The sequence below is a fragment of the Pseudonaja textilis genome, chromosome 3 (genome assembly GCF_049901715.1).
Source record: "Pseudonaja textilis isolate UNSWEBS1 chromosome 3, rPseTex1.2, whole genome shotgun sequence".
NCBI classification, from domain to species: domain Eukaryota; kingdom Metazoa; phylum Chordata; class Lepidosauria; order Squamata; family Elapidae; genus Pseudonaja; species Pseudonaja textilis.
In genome coordinates this window covers 191,723,350-191,751,234 of record NC_141992.1, presented here as the reverse complement: position 1 = coordinate 191,751,234, position 27,885 = coordinate 191,723,350, and the positions used below count along the sequence as shown (strand labels likewise).

At 42.4% G+C, this 27,885-nt stretch overlaps 1 long non-coding RNA gene across 1 annotated transcript; it reads left to right on the top strand.

Moving 5' to 3' along the window:
* LOC113438339 (uncharacterized) lies at positions 1-27,097 on the top strand. The gene is made up of 3 exons (XR_015743311.1): positions 1-81; positions 21,731-21,843; positions 23,768-27,097. It is a non-coding gene; the product is annotated as an uncharacterized LOC113438339 (long non-coding RNA).
* Positions 27,098-27,885: the final 788 nt, after the last annotated feature.

The window sequence follows — 27,885 nt, the reverse complement described above, 5'->3', positions numbered from 1 at the left end:
GGAGACGCGGAAAAGGTCAAACTGAAGGCGAGCCGGGGAAGCGGCGGCTGCAGCGGCGGGAGCGGCGCCCCTTCCCGGCAGGTACGGCCAGAGGGGGGGGAGAAAAGGGAAAACGGGGGACCCGTGGCCACGCCCCCTCACCACGACCCCACGCTCACCTTGGGGAAGGGCACGAGGGGCGGCCCCCCCCAGGGCCGGGGGTCCCATTCTTCCCCCAAAGTGTGGGGGGGGCTACTTGTTTTTGGGGTTCCCCCCCGCTCAGGCTTCTCCATCTTCCTCCCCCCTCTATACAAGCCTTCCCTATGGGGGTTCCCCCCCCACATGCTCTATCAGGAAACCACCCCTATTTCAGCATCCCTATTCCCCCCCAAAAAAAAGTTCATAGAGTATCACTTTCCTTTCTAATGGTGGGAGGGGGGCAAAAGCCCCTTCCCGCTGGGTAATGGCTACTACTTTCCCTTTCCCTAACTGCCCCTCTTAGACCTTTTTTTTTTTCAAACTTGGCAACTTTAACGTCAGTTCCTCAGCTGGCATGCTGAATCCTTCCCCCCACACACCCTGAAGTTTTATTTATTTTATTTGTATATATAATATATAACATATAAACTATATATTTTTATAACATATAAAAATTCAATTCAACAGTGCGTTGTCTGGATGCAATTGTTTTTCGGCCATTGTAATTAAAATAACATTCATCACAACATGAATACTGTAATAATAATAATAATAATAATAATAATAATAATAATAATAATAATAGGCTTGTCCATCTTAAACAGATTTCTGTTTTAACATTTATCCTTTTTATGTCCCTGCCTTTCTAACTTCTGTTTTTATTGCCTAAAGCAATAAAATAAGAATAAATAAGAATCCTCGATGCGCTAAAAGTAATACAGAGTTCTTGGCATGCATAAAAATGCATAAAAAGAAGTGAATGTTAGCAAATGGCTCTTAAGAAAGTGTGGCCTCTCTCTTTCTCTTTTTTTTTTTTGCCTGCCAGAAGTTGTCAAGGATCCCGTAAAGATGGAGTTCTTTGCCTTGCCTTCCTTCTCCCTCCCTCCTTTAACAAGAAAAAAGAATGTAAAATAACTTTTCTTTTCAGCGGGCTTCCTTCTGATTTTCCTCTTCAGGGCAGGCTTTCCGGACTTTTTTCAACTCGGTTATCTGTAGTTTGTAATGAAAACTTCCTCTTAAAAGGCTGTCCCGCCTGACATTTGGAAAAGTGGAGGGGGGGGAAAAAAAAGAGTATTGTTTGGATATGGTTTCTCCTCCGGATGGGTGGATAAGAGCTGCTTGTGTGTGTGTGTGTGTGTGTGTGTGTTTCCCCCAAGCCGAGGAAGGCCACAAATGGAGACTGTGGCTTTGGAAAGGGATGAAAGTCAAGTTGGCCTGGAAGAATAATAAGGTTGGAAGTCTAGAGAATCATAGGGTTGGAAGGGATTTTGGAGGTCTTCTAGTCCAACCCCCTCAGATTCTCAGTCATCCAGGACATGGTTGCCCCAAAGGTTTTCAGTCAGAGCTGAAGAAGCTTCTTGGATGAGAAGTGAAACATCTTCAAAAGAAAAACCAGAAAGTCCAGTTGCTTCTTGAAGAAAAGCACCTTTGGGACAACAAAGTTGAAAGGAACCTTAGAGGTCTTCTAGTCCAACCCCCTGTTCAGGCAAGAGACTGTACTATGTCAGGAACTTCCAGTGTTGGAGCCCCCACAACTTCTGGAAGCAAATCCTTCCACTGATGAATTGTTCTTACTCTCAGGAAATAAATGTTTTTGGTGTCTGTAGGTCGGCCTCTTGAAAGCATTTTACATGAGGAAAAACCAGGTTGGATCCTGTTTTGGCTCTAAGCAAGTTGTAACATCATTCTGTCTCGTACTTTGTACGTGCAATATTAAAACTGGATTTCCTTCTCTGTCTTTTCCATGTACTATGGAAGAACCGAGCTATATAAAGTTGTATTTAGGCTTGGTAGCTTCTGTTCTTTAAAGATAAGATAACCCTTGACTTACAACAGTTCATTTAGTGGCTGTTCGAAGTTACACCGGCATTGAAAAAAGAGACTTATGACTGTTTTCACGCTTAACGACCATTGGCTGCATCCCTACAGTCACGTGATCAAAATTTGGACACCTGGCAACTGGCGTGTACTTAATGATGGTTGCAATGTCTTGTGATCAAGTGATCACCTTTTGCAACCTTCTGACAAGCAAAGTCATTGAGGAAAACAGATTCCCTTAGTAACCGTGTTACTAACTTAATTTGCAGAGATTCAGTTAGCAGCAGTGCCAAGAAAGGTCGTAAAATGGAGCAGCTGTCTTGCTTAGCAACAGAAACGTTGGACTCAATTGTGGTCCTACATTGAAGATAACCTTATGTCCTTGGAAGAAAAAGGTTCCAGTTGTTAGCCTGGTGTTTACACAGAGTTGAGGAAGTGTTAGGTTGTGTTTAAGTTGAAAGAGATTGCAAGATTTTGCAACGTCCATTTATACAGTATACCTCGATTGAAGTTGTAATTCGCCATGTTCATAAAAACGTCAGTTCTATATAGTGAAAGAGAGAAACATCAGATACCAGTACAATAAGCTCTACCTTCCTTCCTGAATGCAAATGCTGAAAGTCAGATGCTGGGGTTTTGAATTCAGAAAAATTGCTTGAGGGAAATGCATGAATATTTTTGTTGTTGGAATTAAAATAAGCCTTTCATGTCTGATAAGGACAGATTAGGCCTTAAAAAGAGAGAGCTTTGTTCACAGATGGTAAAAAAACAGAGTAACTAAAGGAGAGGAGCGTTTTGTGCAAAAAAAGGAAGGCTGAGTTAACTTTTAAAAACTTTCTGCTGACAGAAAGGAGGAAACCGAGTGAACATTGCTGTTTAGAACAAACATTTTAAAGAATTTTCTGGCTTCATTACGAAGACTTCATGCTCAGATCTCTGAAAATTATTCCTGGGGTTTTTAAGGTATGTGTGTGTGTGTGTGGCTCATTTTTAATTGACGTTCCCACATTGACCGATCCACATGTAATGACGTGGAGCTTAGGCACATCCGAAAACTGCCTTTATCTTTCGTAAAACGTGAAGCCAGCATATGTGTGCAGCCTGGTGATGACACATTGGCACGTTTAGCGAGGAAAGGATCTGGGTGTGCAAGTGAACAATGGTTTGAAATGAGATTGAAATGTTCCTAGGGTGAGAATGGATGAAAAATGATGTGTTCTGCTAACCGCAACCCGACTCCTCCAGAGTCAGCTGAGGGTTTTTCACAGCCTAATCTTAACTCGTACCCACCAAAGATGTAATAAGTTTGCTGACTTCAGGTTATTTCTCTATTACCTCCCTTCTCCCTCCACCTCCATTTGCAGGACAGCAATAAAGAATGCTGAGGAGAACAAAGTTCTTCACTTTAATGAAAAATAAACTTTTTAATATTTTAACTTCAGGGCAAATTTTCCTCTCAGCTGCTTTTACTTTCCCAGTGATTCCTGGAATAAAGATTGACAGATGATTGATTCATTTAATTACTATATAAAATGTTTCAATCATTTCCTACTCTGGATTTCTTATTCCTGAGGATATATTTCCGCAGATTCCACTTAATGAGACTGGGCTATGACTAATTAGCAAAACTAATTAGCAGGAATTTAATTTGGGGGAAGAGGGATCTCTTGGAATTGTTTTTTTTTTAAAGAATGTGAGTCTTACTGAGCTGAAAGAAAGTCTCCTTAATAATAGTGATTTCATGCGATATGGTGATTTACATTCCCAGAGAAAATAGGGACTGTTGTTTGATTGTAGAAGACACTGCATTATGGAAGAAAAATCTTCCCAGCCATCTTCTGATAAAGTCACTGGGGGAAACCAGATTCACTTGATGATTGCATAATTCACTCAACAACTGCATTACTTGCTTAACAACCATGACAAAAATGGTTGTAAAATGTGGCAAAACTGACTTAACAACTGCCTGGCCTAATAATAGAAATGTTGGGCTCAAATGATGTAAGTGGAAAAGTGACTGTTTTTTAATTATGTAGTATCGATATTGTAGAATATCACCTTTCATAATTTCAGAATGTATCTCTTTTTGACTTTGAAATTTGCATGTAATACAGATGGGGTGTGTGTGTTGAGAACTGAACAAGTAAGGAGAGGGGGCAAAAGTTAGAGGAGCCCCTGGACTTATGGGGCCTCGGGAAACCCATATAGTTGAATATACTTTTTAATTTACAGTAATTATTTTTATCTCTGTTTCTCTAATGTCTGAAGCTGGGAAAATAGTCTTATTTTTCCAGCTTCAAATATTAGAGAAACAGAGATAAGAGTTAGATAAAACCGATTAGGTGAGAATATTACAAGTTTTGAAAGTAGTACTTTACACCTTAAGGGCAGTGCAGTGACTCAGTGGATAAGACGCTGGACTTGTTGGCTGGAAAGCCAGCAGCGCAGGTTTGAGATCCAAGTGCCATGCAACGGGTGAGCTCCCGTCCTTGCCCCAACTCGTGCCAACCTAGCAGTTCGAAAGCATGCAAATGCAAGTGGATCAATGGGTACCACTTTGGTGGGAAGGTACATGACCACGGAAATGTCTTCAAACAGCACTGGCTGAATGACCTTGAAATGAAAATGACTGAAACAACTAGCAGTGTAAAATCCACAGGGACACCTTTGACCTTTTACTTTACACATTAGTTTTTCTTGGATAATTTTTCAGAAATCCAGAAGAATGAAATCCGACTTTTTGTTTAAAAGAACATGTTGGCACCTAAACTAAAATGATTCTAAAAAAATCACTTTTAGAGTTTATAGCCACACTTATTCCCCCCAGGTATATATATAAGTAAACATATTTTAAAGGTTACATATTTGTATTACTTTCAGAACACATTTCAGCTTCTTAATAAAAATTCATCTTGAAACATAGTCCCCTTTCCATGTAGATTCTGTTACCTTCTTTTTCTTACAGCTTTTTCTAAAAACTCTGTTGTGTGGGAGACAGCTGCGAGAGGGCATTCGAGATTGATTTTGACCTTGAAAAACTTGTTTAACTACATCTGCACTTAACCTTAGTCGAGTAGTAGATGCTTTATTACAAATTAAAGGGGAAAAAAAATAGACAGAAAAAACATGTACTTGTTGGGTTGGGTGACCGAACGAAGGAGAAAATCCTCACCTCTTCGTTTATCCCATGTTGTTTGCCCTAATTAATGGGTGATACTAGAATGTGCACTCTTGTGAAAGAGTGAGAATATCAGTAGGTGGATCCCTTTTCTGTGTTGATGGAACAGGCCTTGGGAACTGCTGTATCTTGACATCTTCTTCCCTTGGGGAAGAGAGAGAGAGAGAGAGAGAGAGAGGTTTTATTTCCTCCACCCTTCCAGGTGTGGCCACTGCCCCATAAGCAGTATCTGTATACCTTGTGCAGTAAAATATCCCCCACAGCGTTTTCAAGAATCTGATCTGTACTTTCAGATATTCCCGAAAATAACTTTGTTGTGCAACTCCTGTAGACTAACAACAAGTACTGACAATTCCCCTACAACTGTTCCTCATTGGTGAGTTGAAGTCTTCTCATTCCGTCCTTGAAACCTATTCCATCATGAACTTTGCTATTCCCGTTCCTGATCCCTAATCTTCTTCTGTGGTCTTAGTTTGTGGCTACCTCACCTGCTCCCATGATCATGGGTGGCAAAGCCTAGGACCTTGTACAGGACAGAGTTGTATTTTGTTACAGAATAACAGAGTTGGAAGGGATTTTGGAGGTTGTCTAGTTCAACCCCTTGCTCAACCAGGAGACCCTATATATCAAGGGTCTTCAAACTTGGCAACTTTAAGACTTGTGGACTTCAACTCCCAGGATTCCTGAGTAACATGACTGGAGGAGGAATTGTGGGAGTTGAAGTCCACAAGTCTTAAAGCTGTCAAGTTTAAAGACCCTTGCTATATACCATTCCAGACAAATGGCTGTCTAAAATCTTATTAAAACCCTCCAGTGATGGAGCACCCAAAACTTCTGAAGGCAACTGTCAGGAAATTTCTCCTTAATTCTAGGTTGGTTCTCTCCTTGATTAGTTCCTATCCATTGCCTCTTGTCCTGCCTTCAGGTGCTTTGGAGAAAAGCTTGGCTCCCTCTTCATTGTGGCAGCCCTTCAAATATTGGAACACTGCTATCATGTCAACCCTAGTCCTTCTTTTCATTAAACTAGACATACCCAATGTCAGTGGTCAATGCAGTGGAGACTGTGTACATGTTAAGGCTGCCCTTACATGGTGTTAGAATAAGCAGGAGAAAGAATTATTTTAGCATTGGGGCAACTATGGGAGTTATCAAGCTTGATTCTCTCATGGGGTGGAGACCATCTGAACACAGCTTCTCAAAAGATATGATAGAACAAACATCTTGCTAAGGAATTATTGTACCCTGATTAGGTGCATGTGAGAACATGATTACAGTAAACGTTTGTGGACTGAATCATAAAAAGTGCCTATTTCTAGGCAGAGTCCTGCAATAATGAGTTCGGGGCTTTAAATATGTGAGTCTGGGAGGTATGTGTGTGTGAGTTTTGTTGCGTTTCCTGTTTAGAATTTACTTTATGGCCATTTAAACTTTAAAGTACATTGCCTTCACTAGCAGAATGTTAAGGAGGCTGAGGAATCATTGAAAGTCTTCTGAGCAAAGGAGGACAACAATTTGGCTCTTTCAAGAGATTTTTTTAAATTATCTATTTAAATGCAAGAAGTGCTTGGAACCAACGAAGCTATGTGATTTGTTTATTCCTTCTTTGTAATCTTTACCCTTTCTGTTTGATTTTGAAAAAAAAATGCCTTACACCTTTCTTTTTTTTCTCTCCATTAGGGTTGCACAGACATATAAATTCAAAAGAGAGAGGAGTATTAGGTATATTTCCTGCCTTGAGTTATTTATAAAACTAATAAAGGTGGGATGTTAATTAAAAAGAAAACATGATTCTAGATGCAAATGGAATACCTGTCTAGATTGCTTTAAAGCAGTCACATCTTTTCCTGGAATCAAAGGCCTGCTCTCTACATCTATGTCACAATTTTTGGAAAAAGATACATTTGGCATAAGTTGTTGAGTACACACCTGTGTGTGCTCTAAATCACACACTTCAAATCTGGATTTCTGCCCAGGCCTGACAGTCTCTTGTCTTTCCCTTTGAGCCTTCTCCCCTTCTGATTTGAGTTGCCTAGCGCAAGGGTCTTCAAACTTGGCAAGTTTAAGACTTGTGGACGTCAGCTCCCAGAATTCTTGAGCTAGCATGACTGGAGGAGGAATTCTGGGAGTTGAAGTCCACAAGTCTTAAAGCTGTCAAGTTTGAAGACCCTTGGCCTAGTGTAACATTTTTAACAGATTTAACACAACTAAACAGTTTAAAACACAGCCCTGGTCCTCCCAAAATTTAAGACTTGAGAATCTTAGTAAAAAGAAAGACAAAGAGTTCAGATATTTACCTCAATAAGCTGTTTCTGTGTTTAATTCACCTGAATAAAGATGGGCCTCGCTTAGCAAGGAAGAACCCTAAACACATTTTGACACTCACATTTGTATGTTTGGTATATTGTCCACTTCTTCCAGAAGCAGTGGCACATTCCACCCGGACAAACTGACACACTCACGATAAAGAAGCACAGACCTTCAAGGACATTTGGTTGTCATCTCAGGGACTTTGGGTGTTTCCCGAGGAGCTTTCCATGACTTTGAAGGCCTGCAGAGGCAATGGTGACTTTGGCACATATGCTCCCTCAAGAGTTTCAATAGAAACATTGGATTCCTGGTCAACAGACTGACCTTGTTATTACAATGGTTTAACACCAGTTGCGTTAAAATTCATTCACACGTGTCTTAATTGACCTTGATCCTTCTCAAGAAAAAGAAATGAAATAAAGCACAACTGCATGTACGATTTTCCTCTCCTTTCTGCTTCGCATAACTCTTACTTAGTTTTTTTTATCCCGGCACATTAAAAACACACACATTAGCTGAAAACGTGGGTTACGTTTCTCCTTGTGATACTTAAGATAAAAAGGACGAGGCATTGGGGAGATAAGGGGGTGTCAACACACTCTTAGAATATTTTCCAAGTCTGTGTGAGTTCCTAACCGCCTGGCTTCGACATTTTTATAACCTTTTACTGTTAGCGGGAATGACTATACATGGCCAATCCTCGTGTATAATTTGGCAAATTTCAGTTAACTAAAAGGTTTATGTTGGCATTGAATCTTAGCTCTCCAGTGATTCAAAACAATGGCTTGGGGAGATAGAGAAGGAAAAGCGGGAATTCCATTACTTTCAGATAATTTCTAATGTATTGATCGAGCATTAAGCGCGTCCCTTGTTTTGGAATGCTTTTCTTATACAAGTAGACCTTGGGTTGCGAACGTGATTGAGGGGATCCAATCTGAATTGGTCCCCGGAACCAGAGGTTTGTTCTTCCAAGCTTTTGGGTAAGTGCTAGAATTCAACGTCATTGGGTTAATGTCATGGCCCTCTCCCCTCTTTGGAAGAGCTTTATAGCTCCCACTGCCTTAAGAAAGTTCAAAACATTCTCAAAGATCCATCTCATCCTGGGAACCCTTTTTTAAAAAAAAAAAAAAAAACTATTACCATCTGGCAGACGGTACAGAATAATAAAAACAAGGACAAATAGGCTGAAAAACAGCTTCTATCCCAGGGCACTAGCTTTTTTTGAATTCTGCTATATAGTGCAGTGTCGGGGGTTTTCGGTTGAATGTGTGGAGAATGAATGATGTGTGTGTTTATTTTCATGGTCATGGTCATGATGTGCACTCAAGATGCTGTTTGATTTTGTTGTACGAGGTGCAATGGCAATAAACTAAACTAAACTTAAGTTTCTGGGACAGTTTTGGTACAATTTTGGTTTCCCAGACCTTGATGCGTTGGGCAAAATTCTAGTTGCTGTTATGTGATCTGTGTAATCTTGGCATATTGGCATCCCATCACTGGGAATAAACTTGGTTTCAGTTGAGGCTCTATTCAAAATCCAAGAAACCCTGGACTCCATTGTTATAGAGAAAAGGACTTTTACTGAAAATTGAAGTGGTAGCACCAGAAGAAATACAAGATCTGAAGCAACAGGCGCAAAAATCACATGTAGAAAGTTATCCCATGTTCCCACCCCCGATAGTTCAAACTGGCCATCCAATCTGAGATGTGTATAATGTCATGTGGGTGCATCTTCAGGTGGCATTTCACACATCTGGTACGCCAAGGCATTTGGTCTTGGCCTAGAGAGATAAGAGGCTACATCTGTGAGGTAAGCATAGTGAAGAAAACATCCCAACTTTTACATTTCACCAACTTAAACCTCCAGCACCCTTCCCCCCACTGGAGCCCAATTATTCCCCCCCCCCCCCGTTTCTATGGCAGCCGAAAAGACAAGCAGAAGAAGGATTCTTGGAGGCTGACACTTAGTCTCCATCGTAATAGGCTATCGGAATTAATGAACTATCCAATTTGGTCTATTAAATTAAGATTTCACTTATGCTTCTCTGTATTGGAATTGAGGTAATAATGGTGAGAAATGTTATTTTGCAAAGGGTGAGTGGGAAAAAAAGGAACCAAGGCCCCAAAGAATTTATAGCCTCTGGCAAGAGTGGAGACAGGTATGAGATAACGTTGAGATATGGACTTTTATCTCAGCATTGCCTTCATCTACCATTTATTAATATTTCATTAAAGTCTAAGATAATTCGTGTTTGTTGCAGAGCCAATCAGGTTAGCTTTAGCTGTAAGTGATGACAGGCATATTTGAAATTGCCAATTTGTGGAATATAATAAAAATCAATCTAGTTGTCCAGGTTGGTAGAACGTAGGATGCTTTTTGGTGTTGATCAAATGTGCATGCTTGAGGAACGACTTTAGATGTAATAACAAACGGTCTGAGTCAAAGATTAAATCAGCTAGGCCTATTTATCTAAGTGGAAGTGAAAGTTAGACAATGAAAGGAAAAGAAAATATTAATAAGAAGTGTCCTAGGGTAGCATTGTGGCTGTTACATCTGAAATTTCCTCTGAGCTGTTTCTGAATTGTCCAGGAGGGTGGAGTCAGTCTGTTTTTGTGTAATTTTTGATATCCTTTTGAGGTAGAAAGAGCAAATGAAACCCAGCTGAATTGGGGGGAGAGGGGGAAATAGAGTTGGTAATCTATTTGATTCAGATCTTATTTTTATATTCTGATGAGGACTAGTGATGACTCAGGCTGAATGGCTACATGTCATTCTTTTTTCATATGGGATGATTGCTTTTCACTGTCATAAATAAGAGCACCATTATAATAAAGACTAAAGGCATTAGCTCCCACCATGATCTTGGGTGTTGTGGCTGAATCATGTAACCTTCTAATGTTCGCAAACTTTGTCCTCTGAGCATTGTGACTTGATTTATGGTATCTGTTGGGTCCTTCTTCATGCTCCTGTATCAAGCTGCCTTTGAGGATATAGCAACAGTAGACCATGATCTAGTTTGTCTGTTTTAAAAGATCAAAGGATTGGATGAAGCCCATTTGTCTGTAAGCTTCAAAGTACTTGTTATGTTTATATCTCTGTAAAAACAAGATGGAAGACCTAAGAAAAATAATAAGAGGTACAAGACCAAAGAGTTGGGATAGGGGTCTTTATTATAGTGTTGGGACATCTACAAATATTCCAGAGGTGAAGATAATTTCTCTCGTCCCAATCTGGAACTTCTTTGGGGACAATTACTAGTCCATTATTATACTGTTCCTTGTCTAATGTTGCTGTTTGGTTTTAAGTCTTTCCTACATTAACAGTATCGAGAAAGGTGTTAATCAAATCGTTTGAATTTCCTTTCTGTATAGAAACATAAATGCACTGCAGGGAACAAATATTTTATTGATGGTGTATTATTCCATAAAAAGAAAAAGTCTTAACCTCTATGCATTATCTTAGACATATTGTCTTGCTTTCTGGTCAATACATAGACATACTAGGCAACAAACAGTTTTGCTAAATGCCTACTTCGGTAATTTTTGATTGAGACCCCAGTGTTAATTTTTGGAATGTCCTAGTAGTGTTTGAGTACCCAGATCAAGCCTCTCCTTTCTTATTTTCAACACCATCTGATTGCTATCACCTTCTATGTGGGGCTCAGACATGCAAGGCCATGAATTAAACTGATGTATTGCTAAACAGCCTATGCACAGAAATCTTCTCAACTAATGGGTAGAACCTGCTTGGATTTAGATAAGGGTCAGTGGAATTCAGGGGAGGCTGGACTTTTAGTCCTGTTTGTGGCTACGTAAGGATTCTAGGCTGATCCCTCTTTTAGTTCTGCCCTCAGTTTCTGCCACTCCTGTTCCTATACTATGTTTTGTTAACGTCCTTATTCCTGTGCCCCAGTCCTCTTTAAAAGCATACTATAGCCTCTAGTAGAAATTTATTTACTTCCATTTTGCCATTGCCTGACTCCAGGATATCTCTAAGCAGTTCATTATATAAAACAGACTATAGAAACGGTACAGGCAGAGTTTGCTTGCCAACCACCTGGTTCAGTGACTATTTGGGCCTCATCCTGGAAGGAGGGGGCCACGAGAGAGAAGTCCTACTTTATGGGTCCTGAAAGGTAGGTGTGTTTGTTGGAGCACACCTACTCCATGGGTTCTTACTAGCTGGGCAGAAACTACAGGAGGTACGTAGACCTTCAAATGACGGGCTCATGTCATGTAGGACTTTATTCAGTGGTGGTATTGAATTTGTTTTTACTACCGGCTTGGTGGGCATGGTGTGGCTTGGTGGGCATGGCTTGGTGGGTGTGGCAGGGGAAGGATACTGCAAAATCCCCATTTTCACCCCACTCCAGGGGAAAGAGACTGTAAAATCCCCATTCCCTCCCCACCCCAGTAACCTGCTTTCCAGCTCCATTCTCCTGTGCAGGGCAACAAAAGAAGACCCAGCTGATCAGCTCAGACTCAGGAGTCAGAGAATAGATGGGGGCAGGGCCAACCAGAAGTTGTCCCGGCCACCAAGCCACGCCGACAGAAGTGGTAGTAAAAATTTTTTTGAATCCCACCACTACTTTGTGCCCATACACCTGAGAAATTGTATATGCATCAGAAAAACCCACACAATCCAGTCAGGAGAAACATGTCCTTTTTATTTGCTTAGCCTGTATTATAAACGCATCTCGGTAAGAAATGTCATTTTCCTGAAATATATCTTTTCATCAATTTTCAGAGTGGCAAAGTTAAGGGTAGAAGGACTGGGTTATAAACATTTTCTCCCATCTTGGAAACTTTTCTTGCTTCTCTTAAACTGGACCAAGTGGTGGTGTGTGTGTGTGTGTGTGTGTGACATGAAATTATTTAGGGATTGTACTACAAGGACCTTCTCAGCTGGAGACGGATGGCTTTACACAGCTTTTTTTCTGTGACCTTGGAGATCAAAGCAAAGATATCCTGTTTTCTCTTAGGTAGATATTCAGTTGTTGTGCACTGAATTCCCAGAAGAGGCTTTTTAGAAGCACACAGTCTTCAATATATTACTTTCCTTTTATCTGTCGGGTAGGATGCTGACCATTCCTGGCTGGTACTGTAATTATTGCTGCCAGCAAGTTTCAGAGTGGAAGAGTCTAATTTTAAAGACGTTGGATGGAAGTTTTTATTTTCTTCAAAGGCTTAGAGCAGCAATAGACGATAAGCTAACAGAAAACAGTTAATGCTCACTGATCCCGATGAAATTGTGTCAAGAAAGGACAACATCTTTGTGCTAATAATTTACACTCCTCACCAAGGAATCTAGTTTTGTGTCATTGTTTAGTGACGAAGACACACAGACTTTGGAAATAGTTTGGGCCGTTTAAAGTTTAAATACAGGTAGTCTTCGACTTGAGAAGCTGCTAAGAGAGGAGGGGGTCAAGCTATTTTCTAAAGCACCCGAAAGCCAGACAAGGAACAATGGATGGAAACTGAACAAGGAGAGATTCAACCTGGAAATAAGGAGAAACTTTCTGAGAGTGAAAACAATCAATCAATTGGAACAGCTTGCTCTAGGAAGTTGTGGGAGTGCCATCACTTGAGAATTTCAAGAAGAGATTGGACTGTCCTTTGTCAGAAATGGTGTAGGGCGGAGGGGTTGGACTAGATGACCTACAAGGTCCCTTCCAACTCTGATTATCTGTTATCTGACTTGCAATAGTCCGCTTAGTGACCGTTCGAAGTTACAACGACCCTGAAAAAAGCGACCCATGACAGTTTTTCACACTTATGACCATTGCAGCATCCCCATGGTCGTGTGATTTACATTTGGATGCTTGACAACTGACTCACATTTATGACGGTTGTCATGTCCCTGCTTGATCGAACTAAGTATAGAAAGTTAGCACCCACCCTTCTCCTAGAAGTACGAAATAGTCCAGGAACTATTTAAAAAGGCAGAATATTATATTTTCCCTAAAGGAGAAACACATTTTTAAAGGCATAAACTCAGAGCTTCAGCTCCCTGCTCTCCCCAGCAGATATTTTGGAGCCATCTTATCTACAAGACAAAAGACTGGCCAGCTTCTGTACAAAACAAAGGACCTTCACCCTCAGGACATAATAGGATTAGCCCTCTCTCCATCTCACCATGTAGCACCTGGGAAGATTGCATCACTCAGCAAGTTTCAACCAAGCCTGGGATTCAAGGCAACCTACAAGGTTACCCCTGCATGACCCCACAGGAGTCTGACGACTAATCAAAATACATGCCCTTCCCAAAGAAACAGGAAGCAGGTTCAAAGCTCAAGAGTGGGTATAAATCAGTCTCTCTCTGTCTCTGTCTCTCTCTCTCTCTCTCTGTCTGTCTCTGTCTCTCTCCCTCCGTCTTGTCCTGTCCACCATTAAACCATCTTTCCAATCAGCTTCCATGTTTCCAGTGTCTTTCTCCCCACTTGGAATTGAACCCAGCTGGACATTTCTTCCAACACAAGAAACCATGCGTATATTTGTTTTCCTCATTGTTCTCTCAGGTCGAATGAAGGTAGGATGGTTACAATCTTCCAAAACGGTTGGGTGTATTCTAGAAATTGACTTTCTAAACTGCGTCTGGGGGCTGATTCATCCATCACAGAAGACTTCCAATCTCCCTGTCCCGAATTGACTCATCTCTCATCTAAGAATAAAATAATTGTATGCATCCATGAAGTTTGCCTTTTAATGTCAGGTGAGGAATCTGTTGATGCTAAATGTCAACACCTTGTGGAGAGCCATCATGGTGAACGTTCACTGCCTCCTATCCGAAGATTAAAGAGTTGGTGTCAGAAATAGGACACAGGATTCTTTTCGCACATGAATCATCCTTTCTTGCACCTTGTTGCTGTCCCACCCGCTACATAAAGAAATCCTCTAAAATGTACACCTTTGACTTCTTTTAAAGAAACAGGAGTAGGAATATTTGCCAAGGAGAGACTGTGTATAGATCTTCCATCCAAATCAGCTCTTCGGATGACTCAGAGGTCAGAATAGTTTTATTAAAGAGCATGCCTGTTGTATTTATGTGCTGCTGGGCTCCACGTCAAGTCCCAGCAGTTGACAAGGATAATTTTTTAAAAATTGGAAAAATATAAAGTGGAAATCAGAATATTCAGGTGAGCAACATGCGCATCGATGTCCATCTGCCGAATGCCCGTTGGAACAACTCAAGCCTTCGGTAGCTTCTGAAAAGCTATCCACAACTGTACGCATCTATATTCCAGAAGAAATTTCCAATTGGAAAGGGTTTTTATTGTTGTTGTTATTTTGCATCCATCCATACAACGTTCTTGCAATAGCCTTCTGCCTTCTCCAGGTCCCTTCCAACTCTTCTTAATCTGAATTTTAACAGCGAGGACAATTAACCAGTGGAACAGATTGCCATCAGAAGTTGTGGGTGCTCCATCACTGGAGGTTTTTAAGAAGAGGCTGGACAGTCACTTGTGAAATGGTATAGGGTCTTCTGCTTGAGCAGGGGGCTGGACTAGAAGACCTCCAAGGTCCCTTCCAGCTCTATTCTGAGTCACAGGTGACCTTTCTAAAGTGTAGATGGGTAGCAGTGTTCTTTTTGGGAGAGTAGAGTCTTCTTGCAACTCTGCCAGGAACACCATTGGTGTTAGGTATATTCTGCTGATGGTAGTCTGACACTAACATAAGCCAATGCAAGAGAGGCCTTTATTTATTTATTATTTATTTATTTATTTGCTGATTTATTTGATTTTATTTCTATAGCCGCCCATCTCGGGAAGCAATTCTCACAATTCAAGTTCCTTAGAGTGGCCTTGCGATTCTTTAAGAATCTTTGGTCTTGGTATGTTCTTGGTTGGTTGGTTGGTTGACCACTCTCAAGGAGGATACAGCAAATGAATCCTTAACTTACCACCATCTCTTTCGTGACCATTCGAAGTTACAATGGTACTAAAAAAAGTGGCATGACTGTTTTTAAGAGGCGCAGTGGTTAGAGTGCAGTACTGCAGGCTACTTGTGCCTGCCAGCTGCCTGCAGTTTGGCAGTTTGAATCTCCCCAGGCTCAAGGTTGACTCAGCCTTCCATCCTTCCAAGGTCAGTAAAAGGAGGACCCAGATTGTTGGGGACAGTATGCTGATTCCGTAAACCCCTTAGAGGGGGCTGGAAAGCAGTATGAAGTGGTATAGAAGTCTAAGTGCTATTACTATTGCTATTTTCACACGACAGTTTCACACGAGTTGCAGCTCGTAGTCATGTGATCAAAATTCGGCTGCTTGACAACTGATGTGTGTTTATAACGGTTGCAGTGTCCCGGAGTCATGTGATCAGCTTTGGCGGCCTTCTAACAAGCAGTGTCCATGGGGCAGCCAGCCAACTGAAGGACACTTACCATATTTTGGTAAAAGAATGAATAAGTACCTTTGTTTCCACGTGGAAACCGTTTCTGAACTTTGTGCTTGCGGTGGAAACAAATGAAAATCTGATTTTGGGTTTTACAGATTAGATTGATAGGTGCTTATAGAAGTGGCTAGTTTATATTATTATGAAAAAGCAAAAAGTTGTGGTTTGATGCTGATGCATTCTTTTACTGCAACAGAGGGAGTCAGAAATCAACACTTTTTTTCTTTTTCCCAGCCCTTCCTCATTTTTCTTCCTCCCCCTTTCCCCCTTGTGCCTTCCTATTTACTTTTGCATTTTGTACCTTATCTTATAACCCAATAAAATGTTTAAAAGGAAAAGAACTACCTGTAAAAACAGTGTAGAATTTCCTCCATGTGTACAGAGTCTTGCAGGGCAGTGGACTTGCGGAGTGCAAACTCTTCGGAAGTAGTTTTGGAATCCTTTCCGGCCTGTTCAACATCCAGCCCTGTTTTTTCTGAGGTCTTCAGGAATTTCCTTTGTTCAAGCCGTGACTTGCTTCCGCATAATTGTGTTATGAAGATCAGATTTTCTAGTGAACCCTCAGAATTATGTTCTTTATATAAGGCAGGACTTCTCATACTCAACACTCATTGTTGACGCCATGTTTTCTGTGGTAGCCCTTCAAATATTGGAACACTGCTATTAAAGGTAAAGGTTCCTCGCACATGCGTACTAGTCGCTTCTGGCTCTAGGGGGCGGTGCTCATCTCTGTTACAAAGCCGAAGAGCCAGTGCTGTCTGAAGGTGTCTCTGTGGTCATGTGGCCGGCATGACTAAACGCCGAAGGCGCAAGGAAGGCTGTTACCTTCCCACCAAAGTAGTCCCTATTTTTCTTGCATTTTTACATGCTTTCGAACTGCTAGGTTGACAGAAGCTGGGACAAGTAACGGGAGCTCACTCCATTATGCAGCACTAGGGATTCGAACTGCCAAACTGTCGACCTTTCTGATCAACAAGCTCAGCATTTTAGCCACTGAGCCACCACGTCCCTACACTGCTATTATGTCAATAATAATTCTTTTTTCCCAGCAACTGTTCTTCATATGTTTTAGCCTTCAGCCCCCAGCAATTATCTTTGTCGCTCTTACCTGCACTCTTTCCAGAGTCTCAACATCTTTTTTATATTGTGATGAGCAAAACTTGAATGCAGTATTCCAAGTGTGGTCTTACCAAGGCATTGTAAAGCGATAGTATCACTTCTCGTGACCTTGATTTCTGTCCCACTGTTAATACAGCCCAGGATTGTGCAAAGTATTTCAGTGAAATTGCTAGCTTCAATTTTGCTCCCTTTAAAACCGTCTAGACAAAGAGCACTTGGGAACGGAAGTTTGCAGGATTATTTTTGTTTTTTGTAAACCCCAAATTAATCCTGACCGTTTTTCTAACACAGAACAAAAGTATTTTAATCTTGACGGACAATATGTCTGTTGATCTCAGCTTACCTTCTGCTTGTCGAATTCGGGATGCCTTTTCCTATTCGTGTAACAGTTATAAAGAACGTTAATTTTCGGAACATCCTTGGAATCACTTACCAGTCATCAAAACCATTTGTCACCTCGCAGATGATCCTTTGATAGAGTATCTTTAGTTTCTGTCTCACCTCCCTTTGTCCATTGCAGCTGTTGTTGTTGGCACTCCTGAGTTTTGTCCTTCAGCCTCAGCTGTTTGTGTCGGCATCTTTTCGGCATTTCCCTATGATCTTTTCAGCAAACCTAGTCAGTTGCAGGAAGGACTGCTTGAGGGAACATCGTCCTGAGTTGAAAATATTCAGTTAAATTCCCTGTAACTCAGGAGCTTGCCTATGTATCAGAAATCCTATTGGGAATCTGTATACCAGAGGTCTCCAAACTTGGCAACTTTAAGATTGGTGGACTTCAACTCCCACAATTCTCTGGCTGGAGCTATGCTGGCTGGAGAATTCTGGGAGTTGAAGTCTACCAGTCTTAAAGTTGCCAGGTTTGGGGACCCCTCCTGTATACACCTGATCCCCCTACATCTAACTATCTCAACAGTTCTCCCTGCCTTACGTGCAAAGATCAGATAGTTGCTGAGATAGCTAGAAGGCGTCCCCAAACAGGAAGCTTTATGGTAGCATTTGCCAAGTTTTCCACACTTGTAAACCACTCTTAGCCATTGTAGCCGGCCAGCAGGATGTCATAGTTGGTGGAATCAAGCCAACTTGAGATTCCAGGGCACCAGGACAATTGTAGTTCCTCTATCCTGGTCTGTCTCAAGAGCAACCAGCATATTTTCCTTCCCATCCCAATTTGAACTCCAATGAAAAAGGGGTCGCATTTCCTACTTTCTACTGGGCAAGGGAGGATCACTTGGTCATGGGACTTAGAATTTAGCGTTGGGAGAAATATCCTTCTGGGTTCAGTTCCAAGTGGGGAAGAAAGACATGGTGACTGCTTGGAAAGATGGTTTAATGGTGGCCAGGACCACGCGGCTTGGAGCTCCAAAGTGGAAAGGACGGTCCCATGCTTCAAGATGTTGGGTGAAGGAAAAGAAGAAGGGACAAGATGCTACGAGACCCTTAGTTACATACCCTCCATTGGGCCACACCTTACTGTTTCCTGTTCCTCTGTAAGAAAATGTATCCCATTGGCTGTCAGACTCCCAGGGGCGGGGGTCTTAGCTAACTTTGTAGGCTTTGCCTGGACCACCTGAGTGCTGGCTGATGCAATCCTCCCAAGCCATGTGGTAAGGTGGGTAAAGGGCTTTGTTATGTGGAGTACTCTGGCCCAGGCCTTGATGGCCCCCCTATTAACAAAGGTGTGTGTGTGGGGGGGTGAGTTTCTGCTTCTGAGTTTCTACTTCTCTTTTAAGGGAAATATTCTGCCTTTTAAATATACCTTAAGTATTTCATTTTTCTACGAGGTGGGTAGGTTTTAACTTCCAACAGTAGAACACAGAATAATTAGAGTTGGAAGGGACCCTGGAGGTCTTTTAGTCCAACCCCCTGCTTGAGCAGGAAACTCTATACCATTTCAGACCAATGGCGTGTCCAGTGTCTTCTTAAAAGCCTCCAGTGATGGAGCACCCACGACTTCTGAGGGCAACTTCTGTTCCATTGGATGAATGGTCTCACTGTTAGGAAATTTCTCCTTAGTTCTAGGATGTTTCTCTGCTTCATTCGTTTCCATCCATTGCTTCTTGTCCTGCCTTCAGGTGCTTTGGAAAATAATATGACCGCCTCGTCTTTGTAGGAGCCCCTCACATATTGGAACAATGCTACCCTGTGTCCCCTAGTCCTTCTTTTCTTTAGACTAGAGATCTTCAATTCCTGTAACCGTTCTTCGTATGTTTTAGCCTCCAGCCCCTCAATCATTCTTGTTGCTCTTCTCTGCTCCTGATAATTGTTTGTATCTTTTGTCAGAACAATCGTTTGGGTTTCCAGCTTCAGCCGGGGTTACACAAGAACAAATCAAAATGGAATCCAGATAGATAGGCTGTGAAGAAAGGAGATTTATTTATTCCCCAAAACCAAAGAGGTTTGCTACTGGGGGTAGCTACAGAGAAAATGAGGCCCAAAGGGATTGTTTTATAAAAGAGCTTGGTCTTGGTGGGACTTGAGGGGTGTGTGTGTGTGTGTGTACACATACTGGTTCTAATGTGTGGCTCTGTCAGAAGGTCAATCTTAATTGGCCTTCCTTTGTTGGCTTGCCTTTGTTGTGTAGATCAGCGGTCCCCAACCTTTGCGGCTTGGCAGCCTGGCTTGGCGGGGTGGGGAGGGAACGGGTGAGTGGCACACCAGTATGTACATCCATGCACACACAGCTGGACTGTAAGTTGAGCTGTGTGCATGTGCGCCAGCCTGCCACTTGCCTGAGTCAAGCTGTGGCCGGTTGTGAATCGGTCACGCCCTGGTTGCGGGCCACGACCTGGGGGTTGGGAACTCCCTATGTAGATGGTATCTGGGCAGTCTACTTGTGGGTTTAGGAAAATGTGAATGAACAGGGTTTTTTGGCTGCTTATTTATTCTTGCGCAGGTAATTGGTTTTACTGTTTATCAGTTGATCGAGCAATCTTAGCATCTAATCTTTGTTGAAACGTACCTTTTTGATCGCACCAAAGGTGCTTTTATAAGAGGCAACGGGACTCTCTGGTTTTTCTTTGAAGATGTTTCGCTTTTCATCCAACTAGTCTTCTTTTCCATAATGTTTTGGTTTTGCATAGAAAAAGTGAACAATCCTGTTCTAAAGACCCACGAAACCTTCACGTTCGGGCAGATTTGCTCCATACCATGTGCTTTCTTTTGTGTGAAAAACCCCTTTAACTTCCCAGGTTCTCAGTTCTAAAAATACCTTTGGGGATTCCTTCTTTGTCTTGAAAAGCTAATAAAAGTCAATTTCTTATCCGTAACTGCGTGTAGTTTTCTCCTCCTAACCACAGCTTGGTTTCTTGTAAGAATTACAGGTGGGAGATGCTTTTAAAACAAATGTCTCTCTTTTTTATGTGAGTCAGTGAAGGTGTAGAGCAAAACATCAGCATATGTTCCCTATCTCATATGCCATTACTCAAAATGCCATTCTAAATATTCCACACCAGGGGTGTCAAACTCGATTTCATTGAGGGCCGCATCAAGGTTGTGTTGGACCTTGGGGCAGGCGTGGGGGTGCCAGTGGTGGCCCAAGTAGCAAAAATGGGCCCAAAAGCTCCTTTTTTGGCTGTAACGGCTTCCTGCAACCCTCTGCCAGCAAAAATGGGAGCTCTGTTTTCTCTGGCAGAGGCACCACGGGCCAGTCTACTGTTATTAGGGCAGCACCGCGTGCCAGATCTAAATATCCCACCATCAAGTCATAAAATATTTCTATGGTCGTTTTAGAGTTGCCAACAGAAAGGGAGTGGGGAGCAGTGCAGCAGCTTGCAAACCTAAAGTGCATTCCGTAAATGTTTTCAAAGATAGTAACTAGGTGACCGAAGTCTTTTGCTCCACAAAATTCTAACCGGAGAGCATGATTGATGACTCTTGGCTATGGATGTGTCCCATTGGAGAATATGAATTACGATACACCCAGGAGGTGGGGGAAAATCAGAGTCAAGGGTGACAATGAATGATGTGTCTCAGAGTCGACTACACCCAGGCAGTGCCGGACCTTGTAACTCCCATAAATCCTTTTGAAGTTTTGGAAGTTTGGCTCGAGACTCATGATTTAAATGGGGTTACGTGCCGGAATCCTGACACCCACAGGCCGGAACCAGTCCCCGGGCCTTGAGTTTGACACCCCTGGTCTATATGAGTAAAATCTTTATTTAAATAAACCACCGTGCTTTATTATTTAGGCAAGGACAAATAATGGGTTCTGTTCCATAAGTTTGATTCGAGTTTTTAAAATATTATTTTTCTTGCATTTATTCTTAATGCCGGGCCCCCCCGCGGGGCCCCCCGGCCCCCCCGCCCCCCGGCCCGCCCCCCCCCCCCCCCCCCGGCCGGGCCGCCCCCCCGCCCCCCGGGGGGGGCCCCCCCCCCCCCGGGGGGGGGGCCCCCCCCCCCCCCCCCCCCCCCCCCCCCCCCGCCCCCCCCCCCCCCCCCCCCCCCCCCCCCCCCCCCCCCCCCCCCCCCCCCCCCCCGGCCCCCCCCCCCCCCCCCGGCCCCCCCGGCCGGCGGGCCCCCCCCCCCCCCCGGCCCCCGCCCCCCCCCCGGGCAAGCCATCTTGTTAATGGAGATGCATAATATCACCTGCTTAACCTTCTGTTTTTTTTAAAAAAAGATGATCTTGAAAATTAATACATCTGAAATGAGTTCCGCTCTCTTTTCCATATAGGTTTTGCACTGTAGTTAACTGGCTCAATAAAGTGATGGCGACTTATTGAAATGTATTTATTTAATTCAATTTAGGCATCTTCCAAATCCGACTCCAGGCTGGTCACAATATAACACCATAAAAAACCAATACAGACCAATACCAGATGGGCTCCGGTCACCATATGGAGACAAAGTGCAGGATTCAGGTATTTCTGATCAGATAATCCTGATAAAAGCTTTCCAGAAAATGCTGGATTATTTTTTCTTGGACAGATTATTTGCTGTTATTTGCCTTTTATGCCTGAGGTAATAACATACTATTGATTCAATGTGCACCATAAAAAAAATCAATTTAACTTTGGAAACTTTTGGAGTAACGAAGATCTTATTTAAACAGTCCAAAGTTTAGTGAGACCCAGTTCCTTCCCATCTCCCATGGGGAGCACACCTGTCTTTAAAATGTTCTGAGTTGCTCTTAAGAGTCTTTTATGTTGTTGTTAACAAAGAAAAACTTCTTTGCTTAATGTAAGTATTTGGATATATAAAATTTCCCTAGCTAAATATCGTGTCCCTCAACCAAGACCATAAATTGAGTGGTACATTCAATATCATATCAATAACAACCACTTCTATAAGTTCCGTATAGGTAGTCCTTGACTTACAACAGTTCATTTAACTGTTTAAATATGTTCTTCAGCATTAAAGTAATAAATATTTCAAGGAAGAAAAAAAGTGCCGTACCCATTTTTTTCACCGTTCAGAAAAATGTCTTTTGCTTTAAACGTATAGGTATTTCTTCCCCTTACAGCAGTTCATTTAATGAACGTTTAAAGTTACAACTGCACTGAAAAAAAAAAGTGACTTAGGACCGTTTTTCACACTTAGTTTACTTTATTGTCATTGCACCTCGCACAACGAAATCAAACACCATCTTCGGTGTACATCATGACCATGAAAATAAACACAAACACACATCCTTCACATCCTCCACACATTGAACCGAAAACCCCCGACACCACACCAACACTGCATTATACAGCAGAATTCAAAAGAGCTACTGCCCTGGGATAGAAGCTGTTTTCAGCCTATTTGTCCTTGTTTTTATTAGCCTGTACCATCTGCCAGATGGTAATAGTTCAAAAAAAGGGTTCCCAGGATGAGATGGATCTTTGAGAATGTTTTGAACTTTCTTAAGGCAGTGGGAGCTATAAAGCTCTTCCAAAGAGGGGAGAGGGCAACCCATGATCCTCTGGGCAATGACATTAACCCTCTGGAGTGCTTTCCTATCTGCCCCTGTGCAATTGGCAAACCATACAGAGGTGCAGTCAGTTAAGATACTCTCTATGGTGCAGCGGTAGAAGGTCACCAGCAGTTTCTCATTCAGTTGTTGTTTTCTGAGAAGCCTCAGGTAGTATAATCTCTGCTGGGCCCTTTTGACCAGTGCTGCCATGTGGGCACCCCAGGTCAGGTAGGGTAACACCCGTTTTTCACACTTACGACCATCGCAGCATTTCCATGGTCACATAATCAAAATTCAGGCACTTGGCAACTGACTTATTTATGACAGTTGCAGTATCCTAGAATCACGTGATCCCCTTTTGACAAGTCAGTGGAGAAGCCAGACTCACTTAACAACCAACTGAACCGCTGCAGCGATTCACTTAACAACTGTTGCAAGAAAAATTTTCAGATGGGGCAAAATTCGCTTATCAGCTGTCTCACTTAGCAACAGAAATGTTGGGCTCAGTTGTGGCCATACGCAGAGGACTGCCTGTACCAACCATTTATGCTTTCTCCTCTGCATAGGGTAGTTGTGTTATACATAATATGAGCTGTGGGTGGCATGGTGATTAGAATGCAGTATTGTAGGCTGACTCTGCTCACTGCCAGCAGTTCGATCCTGACTGGCTCAGGGTTGACTTAGCCTTCCATCCTTTGTAGGTTGGTAAAACGAGGACTCAGAATTTTGGGGGCAATATGCTGATTTTGTAAACACTTCAGAGAATGCTGTAAAGCCCTACGGGCTATATATGAATTTAGGTGCTATTGCTATACTGTTTATCAGTATGTGAGCTGAAGGAGACCTAGAAATTATGTTTTTCACCCACCTTTAATTTTCTCTTTTTCCAGATGGACCTCCCCTGCATTCCAAAGAAATTGTAGTTTGTTGTTGTAAACATCCCCGACTGGAAGCTGGAAAATGTAGCTTTCAGTCCGATGTTTGCTGCCGCCGGCTACTCATAAACAACACTGGAAAGAGAAAGATCCATCATCAAGAGGCTTTGTTTTTAAAGCTGGCAGGTACTGGGCTGTTGCCTCTAGGACCCATAACAAAGGCTTTTGGTTGAGAGGAGGAGGAAAAAAATGTGTCTGGCAAATCCTTTGAAGTTTTTCAAGCTTGGCTCGAGGCTCATGATTTAATTAGGGCAGCTGCCGGAATCCTGACAGTATGGATGATAAAAGCCTCCAGTTGACCTTAAAACAGAGGTGGGGGACGATAGCCCCTTTTATGACTTGTGGACTTTAATTCCCAGTTTGATTTATTTTAGTTTGTTGTCATTGCACCACATACAATGAAAATAAATACCATCTTCAGTGTACATTATGACTATGAAAATAAACAAAATACACATCCTTCACATTCTATACATTGAATTGAAAACCCCCGCTATTGCATTTGTGTTGCACGATACAGTAGAATTCAAAAGAGCTACTGCCCTGGGATAGAAGCTGTTTTTTAGCCTATTTGTGCTTGTTGTTAATATTCAGTACCGTTCAAAAAAAGGGTGCCCAGGATGAGATGGATCTTTGAGAATGGTTTGAACTTTCTTAAGGCAGCAGGAGCTATAAAGCTCTTCCAAAGAGGGGAGAGGGCAACCAATGATCCTCTGGGCAATGACGTTAACCCTTTGGAATGCTGTCCTATCTGCCACTGTGCAATTGGCAAACCATACAGAGGTGCAGTAAGTTAAAATGCTGTCTATAGTGCAAGGGTAGAAGGTCACCAGCAGTTTTTCATTCAGTTGTTGTTTTCTGAGAAGTCTCAGGTAGTATAATCTCTGCTGGGCCCTTTTGACCAGTCAGCACGGCTGGCTCACAGATTCTGGGAGTTGAACTCCACAAGTCATAAAGGGACCACCGTTCCCTTAACCCTGCCTTAAAAGGAATGTCAGTTTTTCTGGACAAGTGCATGAGTGATCAAATCCCTGTGGGTGTATTCATTTTTCCCTGATTCCCAATATCAGTAAATGTTAACACACACACAGGTAGTTCTCAGCTTAAGACAGTTCGTTTAGTGACCGTTCAAGTTTACAACAGCACTGGAAATAGTGACTTACAAACGTTTTTCAAGCTTACGACCATTGCACCATCCCCTTGCAGCGTCACATGATGAAAATTCAGGTGCTCGGCAACTGTCATGTTTACGGTGGTCGCAGCGTCAAGTGATCAAAATTTGGATGCTTGGCAATTGACTTATGACAGTTGCAGTGTCCCAGGGGGTCATGCGATCCCCTTTTGCGACCTCCTGACAAGCAGAGTCAATGGGGAAGCCAGATTCACTTAACAACCACCTTACTGTCCTAACAGAAAGGTGATAAAATTGAGCAGAACCTGCTTGACGGACATCTCACTTAGCAGTGGAAATGTTGGGGCTCAATTGTTGTCATAAGTGGAGGTCTACCTGTGTAGAGTTAGGCCATTGGTCATGATGGGCAGCCAAAGCTCACTGCAATGCTACTAGACTTGAGCCCAAGATTCCTCTTAAGGTCTGTCCATTTCTTTCTTTTCCTCTTATTTTTCATGATTTTCTGCTTTAATATGTTCCCTCTTGGACTGAGCGGTGCTATTTGTTTATTTTCTCAAATAGGGGCTCTTCAGCATTTCTGCTTCTTAAAACTACAATTTTGGACAGCTTGAGAAATATTCACCCACACGCATTCATACATTCATTTAAGTGTCTTGGGATTCCGTTGAGAACTGAACAGTTAAGGATGATGAGACATAAAAGAAGAAACATTTCAAGGTGCCGCTCTGGCATCTGAAACCCACACTCTATGCTCTTGAATGTTGGGGTGTGTCCTATGTTTTCCTCCCATTTGTTTTATGTTGTCACACTTGCAGGCTGCCAACTCTTTTATAAGTTGGCTTTAGTCAGCTGTGTTACTGTCAAGAGCAGACTGAAAGGACATCTCTCTCGAATCGGTGCGTCTCACCTCAGCTTAACCCCATCAAGTTTTCGTAGTAGGGGAAACAGAAAAATAGAAAGTGGCAACTGTCGTTGGCTCACGGCGAAAGGGAGATAATAAACGGAACAAATAAATAACGAGCCCTTTGCACGTTTGTCCGAAGACAAAATGTTCTAGTCGCAGAAAGGTGCAATCAAGTGCATCTGAAATCCAAATTTGGAAGAACTGGTGATGACCAATTGCAAATCAGATTTGATATAAATTCAAAAGGTTAATATTTTGGGGCAGCTCCAACAGAGCCTTACTTAAATACCGTTATCATTATCCTCGTTTAGTTGGAAGGACAAAATATCATTAATATTATTCATTATTAAAGTTATAGCTCATCTTTGGGTACTTTGGAGAGACTGAGTAGCCCAAGGAAAGACCCACCGAGTTAATCATGTCTTGGCTTATCCTCATGCTTCTGTTAGCTCTACTATGTCTTTGGTTTACGGAAACCTACTTGTTTTATTTAGTTGAGTTCAATTACTATTCCTTTGTTCTTGCTGTGATGTTGTTTTTTAAATATGTTCTTCGGTGTTAAAAAAAAACCTAATAAATATTTAAAGGAAGAAAAAAGTACAGAACCCATTTTTGCCCCGCTATTTGCAGAAGTACGTCATGACCCTGTTGGAGTTCGAATCTGAGGAAGAAGACGAACAGCTGATATGGAGTGGGAGTGTGGCTCTGCTGGCTGTAGAGGAAACTGGGGAAGGGCAAAGTCTGGCTGGACAGAGCAGGGAAGAGGTAGAACAAGGGAGAGGGAGTTCAGAGGAAGGCTCAGGCCCACCCCCTCTTCTTCCTAGGGCACGCAGGGAGGAATGAAGGAGAGCAACACGGGTTGCGTGGCTTACGGGGGAGGAAAGGGCCCTGATTCCCTTCATTAGGCACACCTGGGAATGAGAGTTGACGCATGCTGAGTGGGGCAGCTGCTGGGAGCAAATGTGAGTTTATCTTTTGTTGATTTTAGTTATCTGTGTTCCTGGCATCTTCCCGATCATGTTGAGTTATTGCCGTGTCTTCATGTCTGGAATTCCTTCTGTTGCCCTGCCAGACTAATTACCTCATTTTGCCTTGATTGGACTTATAGTTACAGTTTTTGTTGACCACATTTTGGACTTGACCACATTTCTGCAGCCACTGGCTGTTCCTGGGAGAGTTTTTCCTCCAGCCTGAAGATAACCAGGACATTAGGGGAAAAGTTAGAGCTAATAAAGGGACTCCTACTGATTATCTGACTGTGTTGCCTTTCTGCCGTGCCCAGGGTCATCACAAAAGTATTTGTTGCTTTAAAAGTCCTCGACTTACAAGAGCGCAACCAGTGACTGTTCAAATTCTCAATGGCACTGAAAAATGTGACGTGCGGCCATTTTTCAATTACAACCTTTGCAGCATCTCCATGATCTTGTGATCAAAATTCAGATGCTTGGCAACTGGTTCATACTTAACAACTGTTGCTGTGTCCTAAGGTCACATGACACCCCTTTCATGACCTCCTTGATTGTATCCCTCTGTTAATGCAATTTAGGATTGCTAAGGATAGCATTGGCTTTTTTGGCTGCCACTGCACATAATTGGCTCATTTAACTGGCTGTCCACTAAGACTCCCAAGATCCCTCTCACAGTCACTGCTATTAAACCTGATTTCTTCCAGTCTGTGTACTTTTGGTTTTTCTTGCCTGAGTGCAAGACTTCACTTTTGTCTACATCAGATTTCATTTTGTTAGTTCATGTAAACATCCTACACTCAGCTTTTATCCCATGAAATGGCTGGGGGATGCAAGTTTGCTTCAACTGATTTGGAAAGACAGGCCTTGCTGAGTAGCTCATGTTGGGGACAAGGGAGAACAGCCATCCGTTTGATTCCATTCCATTTAAATGAGGGAAGCCAACTACAGAAGTGATATCTCTGGCCTGGTAAAGGCAGCCATTTTGATTCTGTGGATCAACTCAGAGTGTGTTATGTAGGCCTTCAAACATTCCAGCTCAGGACAGTTTTAGCATTAGCATTAGATCCTC